Genomic DNA, 6954 nt, shown 5'->3' on the forward strand with positions numbered 1-6954 from the left:
CATCATCCCCTTTTGTACGGCTATGGTACGGAGTCAGTGCTTTTGACAGTACAAGAACATCTTTGGGCAGCATTGGACGCAGGACAGATGTCGGCACTGATCCTTCAATACGGTGCCCATGCCATCTTGCTGCGTCGGTTGAAAGAGGCAGGCATCTGTGGGCTTGCGCTAAAGTGGCTAGCGTCATTTCTTTCAGACCGGTCTTACCAGGTGACCACTCCCCCTTTTTTTCATCAACCTTTCCCATCAAGCACGGAGTACCACAGGGTTCATCTTTGAGTCCTCTGCTCTCTAACTTGTATGTACAATCTTTGGCTGTTTTTGCCAAGAGCAGAGGGCTGACGGTGGTCTCCTACGCCAATGACACGCAGCTGGTGGTGGCACTTTCTAGTAATTCTAGGGACAACGCCGCTAAGTTCCAAGGTGATCTTGCGGCAGTTGTCGGCTGGATGACAGCCAATTGCCTCCAGCTGAACGCTAGTAAGTCTGAGGTTTTGCTGGTGGGAAAGGACCAGGGGTTATGGAATGAGCACTGGTGGCCCAGGAATTTAGGTACCCCTCCCCCTCCTAAACAGGTGGTAAAGAACTTGGGGGTCTGGATGACTCTTCGCTTAGTCTCCAGACTCAAACAATCCTCTGTGGGCTGAGATCTATCCTGGGCTTCTTCGATGCACCGACCAGACAGCTCATTATTCAGGCACTGATTATCTCTAGGCTTGATTATGTGAACTCTCTGTACCTAGGGGTAAACAAGGCAGAAGTATTAAGGTTACAGAGAGTTCAGAATGCCGCAGTGAGAGCTCTTTTGGGCTTGCGTAGAGTCTGTTCAGTGTCTGGCAGTCTCCGCCGCCTTCACTGGTGGCCCATGGCTCAAAGGATTGAGTTTAAAGCACTCTGTATAGCTTTTAAAATTCTGAAGCTTGGATCCCCTAGCTCACTGACAGATTTGCTTTCTTTCTATGTTCCCCCCGCCAGCTTCGCTCTATGGGCCAACATTTGTTGCGGGTCCCTCGCGTCAGGAAAGTTCGAGCTGGAGGTCGTTCTTTCCGTTATAGAGCGGCTATTCTCTGGAATTCTCTGCCCCCCCATTTTCGTGGCCTTGACAATCTCACTCATTTGAGGAGAGCTATTAAAACCTTTCTTTTTCCTACTGTGTAGACCGTCTTCTGTATCTTTGCTGCTATCTTGCTTTTAGCGCCGGGACGCCCCTTGGCTGGGGCAGCTGTCACGCTCTATAAATGTTTTAAATAGAAAATGTTTTTTAAATAGAAAGGGGAAACAAAGGCACACAGCTTGCTATCTCTTCACATGTATTTGAGAGGCATGCTTTTGCCTTTGTTCTGTCCCTGTATACAAATTCAGCCACTGTATGACTGTCAGATGGGTGCTCTGTCCCAGTCTTTACACAAATAATTTTTATAACATTAATTCATTTATTTTATAGCGCTACGTCGTGACGTCATGGCATGCGTCATGATGTCACTTGCATAGTGTCTGACTTGGTCAGTTCCCCCACTTCTTTTTATAGAACTTGTGCCCTGACAGACCTCATAGTTACTACAAACGCTACTTGCACATGCCAATATGGCTCATTAAGAACCAACAGAAATATCCCATTTACAACATTGTGCAACTACTGGGACACCACATTATCGATCACCCTCACTGACAAACAATGGACATGCATTAAATAATATCCCACAATGCTTGCCTTAAATACACCCTCTTCAACTTCCTCAATCATACCTACCATACACCCCTGTGCATATTGCGCATGTGTCAAGGCACTAGAGATATATGCCTTGATGCTCCTCCAGGGGGCAGACTTCATACATATAGTGTGGTCCTTTATTGGGACACGATACTAGATTATACATTGAATCTTTCTTAAGGACGTGCCATATTGCCTGCTAGGCCACACATACGCACAGTTGAACAGAAATCCTCCAACAAATTCATTGATCTGGCCCTGATTCTTGCCAAACGAAGAATATCTATGCAATGGAAGTCGACCCACGCCCCACCTTATGCACTGTGGCTCACCTTCCCTGCTCTGCGATATTGGCTGAAAAAGACACACTACTCAAATTAGGCACAGGGCACTCTAGTACAAGGGCACCCCCAGATTGGGAGCGGTACCGAGCTGCAGTAGAGGATAAATTCGATGTACTCCCACCCTGAATGTTGCCCCTATGTCTGTTTCCTCAATGGGCGTTAGCGCCTGTAACTGACCTCTCATGCCTGCACACCAGATAGCATTATGTCGGCAATCAGGGCAGTTGCCACTGCATAGTCAGAGGGCGACAAGGATTTTTTCATCTAGAATAGCGCAGGTTTTTTTTTGCTCATCCCAGTTTCCGAGGACATTAGTCAATATTGTTCAGGATCACAGGGCTTGAATGAGCTGAAAAGCGGTAATAACGTTATAATTGTTCCAAACTGGGGGCTCCAAAATATAAATTGCCCGGGGACCCACTAATCCTAAGGTGTCACTGAACCAGACTGATACTTACATTGCTGTTTCCAAGATCTAACAAACAATATGATTTTTCATTTTGTCTTATCTCTTCATTTCCGAAAAGTAGCCCCCACCTGTGAATTTCTTGAAAAAATATTTTGCCACTTACCTCTTCACCAATTACCTTCTTTGTGAAAATGTTTGCCTACCCTCCCACTGCACATCTCCTTGATTTTCTGTTTTGAAAAGAGCGTTGCAATAACAAAAACTCAAAAGTCTGTCAAGTTAAATACTTGAAACCACCTACGGACTAAGTGTATGGAGCTGCTCATCTAGAGAAGCCAGGCAGCAGCGTCTGTGGTTATGAGTCTGAGGGCTGCGAGAGCTGCCCGATTCCCAGGGTCCCTGTTTGTAAAAATAAAGTTTGTCAGCCGCAGCGGAGCGCTGGGCTCAGCGGTGAAACCCACACGTGCACACTGCAAGATCCAGCCCTTCCTTACATTGAAAGCAGATGCGCAAACCAGAAGGGAATTTAATCATTTTCTTTAGTTTTAGTCTCAAAACGCTACTTTGATACATATTCAGTGGCAAGTTAGATCTTTATGACTGTATGTATCATCATATTTACTGACATAAAAAAATGACAAAACAACTTGCCAACTTGCTGAGATAATACATTTTTTTTAAAGTTAACTCATTTTTAGGTTGCTAGCTTTCAATTCGGTTCGAGGGCCAGTTAGATATACAACTTATAATAAAAAGGATGTTCTGCTCAATGCAAATGTTTAGAGTAAAACGAGACTACTCTGTTATATTTAAAAAAATGATATCCCACAAAGCTGGTGCACTACATTCAAGCCAAATAATATTAAATGTGAACGACTAGAATCAAGCAGTGATGATACTTCTCTTGTTTGCAATTCTGCAACACATCTATTGCTGTTTTATAAAAAAAATGAAATATTCAAGTCTATCTTTGCCATTTTTTCTGTTTGACTCTTTTTCTATTGTTAAAAATTCAACACTGATTCTTGAAAAATTAAAACAAAAATGTATTCCTGAGACTGACGGATTTTTTTTATTCTTAGTTGCTCACATATGAAACCTTATCCACAGGTGGAAATATAAATAGTATAAATCTTTTTGTGTGTTTATTATGCGTGCATTCATATGTAAGAATGCTATAGCACTTTATATTTTTCCATTTATTTTCTCCATGGCCCCCATTCACATGTACAAGTACTTGTGAGTCCGTTTTTTACATATGTAGATCAATATTTTGTAAATTCAAAACCTGAATTCTCAACCAGTACTGCCCATAATATTGGTTCCAGTATTAGTGTTATATTCCATGTGGGGTACCCCAATATAGAGTCAGGTACCACATGCACCTTTAACCTACATTGCCCTCATATTACATTTCATAATGGTTCTTAGGACTGACCTTATACTATACCTAGTTGAGGTAATGCCTAGAGCACCTGGGGATTTCTTTGAAAGGCCTAAGCCTTATTCATTATGCATGAGGATTCTTGGAATCACAGCTGGACAGCAGGCCGAACATCTCTTGCATAAAACTATGTACAAGGGTCATTCCTTCCGTCATCCTAGTTCAACATGATACAGCGAGGTATATCATAAGGTTAATCTCAAAACAATGACCAACTGTAATACAAGTGGGGTTATCTATGCCATTATATGTCCATGTGACCTTGTATACATTGGACAAACTAAACAACATGTGAAGAAGCGCATTCTTCCAACATTGCAGTCGGATAAGGTGTCAAACACCAGGCTCCCCCTTGGTCGAACACTTTGTGTCTAAAGCCCACACTCCTGATTCCTTCAAATGGCTGGTGGTCGAGAAAATCGAAATTGGTCCTAGAGGGGGTGATCTGGATTCACTTCTGAACTTACGCGAATGTAAATGGATGTACACTCTTGATACTGTAGACAATGGATTGAATGAACTTGATGCTACCTATTCCCAGCTAGCGGATTATCATCTGACTACTGATTTCTGATAATGCTTCAAAAGGATAGACTGTGATATACATTATTTGTGAATTTGCTTAGTCCATTTGGATATTGTTGATCCAGAATGCTGTACTGATTACGATTCAACATTTAGCAAATGTCCACGTATACCATCTGCGACCAACCAGTTGAACACTGGGGGTCCGCTACCTGCGCTGAATAAGTAGGTTAGTACAATGCATATCTGCTAGCCTCCATGCATAGATCATGTAGTTATTTTGGATGTATCCCCTTTTTTGCCTCCATGTCTAATTATGTAACCAGCTTTACCGGTGTCGAATTATATACTGAGATAATCACCCATAACTGCGGTTTATGCAGGAGTACATACTGATAATTGATGTGATTTTTCACTTACTAGCAGAGGGTTTGGAGACTACCCTAGGTTTATTCACCTCTGATTTTTCATGTTTGTCTCTAGTGTACATATGACTGATAGACCGACCCACTAACATGAATTGCATGTCCTCCTTATCTTCCACGGGTGCAATTTGTGGCATCCATTGTTGTTTTACAACCCTTTACCTAAATATAGTTAGTATGCTAAGGATGACTCTTGGATGCCAGGGTGCATCCCCGGACAGCCGCGCACTACAGTAGGGACAGCGTCCCCACCTGTGCTCATGCGCAGTCCAGCCACCGCGGGAGCAGCAGCATTCAGCGCCGGCACCGCGAGGCAGTATTCCACGCCTCACTAACCACGCCCCCGCATTCAGCTTCTCAGTAGCGATCCTGTGCGGGCGCCGACTGGACCGGCTTTGGAGCCTTCGCAGCTCATCATAGGTACGTGTTTTGGCGACACAGCCACCCGCCTCCCGTGGTAACCCTGTTACCACACAGCGCTACCGGGGATCTGATTATACTTTTCCTCATACGCTTTTCCCAGCCCCAATCCAATTGCATAGGCGCAACACCCCTGAGATCTTAGTCTCCCTGGCGCATTATCTGCACAGCGTAATCGGGGACTTGAAAACCCTTGTTCTTGTGTTTCCTAACTCTGTTCCAGTTTCAGAGAAAGAGCGCTCCAGGCATCTTAGCAACCCTGGCGCTCATCTGAGCCTTATCAGCACTCCCGCGCTTTCTAGATGCCCAGAACTCTTACTTGTTTCCCCTCCTGGGATCTGTCCCTGACGAGAACTAAAGCACTTATCTTGATTAGCGCTTCCCATACCTTTGAGTAGGAACCTGACACAATGACTTATTTTTGAATGTCTTTGTGCTTGTGGTTTTTACAGATGATGCAAGAATAATTTGTGGAAGATTTATCCATTGAGTTGGTGTTTGATTGAATCCTCACCTCCTTATACAGAATCAAGATACTTTAGTAAGTTCTCCATTCTTTGATTCCCTGAACTCCACCTGTGTGTCTGGAATATTGTGCACCCACCCAATGGCATAGAGATACAAAGATATATTTTGTATCCACAGATGCTACGCCATTTCCCATTCAACTTGGGACCCCACACATCTATCCAAGCTGACAACCCCAAGAACTCAGTAAGTAGGGACTTCTCATGCCTGGGAGTTTCACTTCCAGACCTGCCCCTTTCTTACCTTCCTTAATGCCTATCGCTCTTTCACAGAACCACGCGCGAGTCTTCAACAGAGGTGGGACTATCCGATACGCCGGAATTTATGTAGGTACACGAATTCTGGGACCAATCTTTGATCCCTATGGTTTTTAAATTACATTTTAAACGCATCCACTGAGTGATATCCATATCTATTTTCCTAGGTGCTCTCTTACACTATCTTCACTGTCCTGATGAAGACCCCAAACTGAGGAACCACCCGCCCTTATATATCGGGGTCGAAACGTCGACATATTTTCTCCAACATACACGTTTTGCCAGTATCTGCCATAATGGCCGTCGTGTATTGATTGTACAGGGAACTATGTGTACTATTCACAGAAAGGAAATGCTTCGTTATTAATTTTGAAACTGTCTAACAGGACACAATTCCTTTTCTTTGTCCCTCCATCTATTCCAACCACCCCCTACCCTACTGAATCTGGTATCCCTCTTTTTTGTCACCCACTGAGCACTATTTTGAACAATGATTAAACTCGCCGTTATGTAATGTATGAATTAAATACAAAATAACTGTGCTTGTATATCACTGCTTATAACTGAATTAAATTCAGTCTGAATCCGATATGACTGATGTGTACCTTTCTAACTACTCACTGAGGAAACGAATGTAACGAACACTGTTTTCTAACCGACCTTTCTTGTAACTGTATATCCTAAGGGGGCATCATTTTAGGTATATATACACCATTTCTTGCTAAGGTAGAGAGAGGAGAAAAAGACTTCCATGCCGACACACTGACGCGCGCTGAGGCTCCTGCATGCAGACACTCCACTTGCAGTGTCTGAAATCCCTTGCAGGATGTTCACACCTCGAGACCCGAACAGGGTCCCACAGTCCACCATCCTTTTACTCTGTTAGTGCTC

This window comes from Lissotriton helveticus, chromosome 3_1, assembly GCF_964261635.1.
Source record: "Lissotriton helveticus chromosome 3_1, aLisHel1.1, whole genome shotgun sequence".
In the NCBI taxonomy this organism is placed as follows: Eukaryota; Metazoa; Chordata; class Amphibia; order Caudata; family Salamandridae; genus Lissotriton; species Lissotriton helveticus.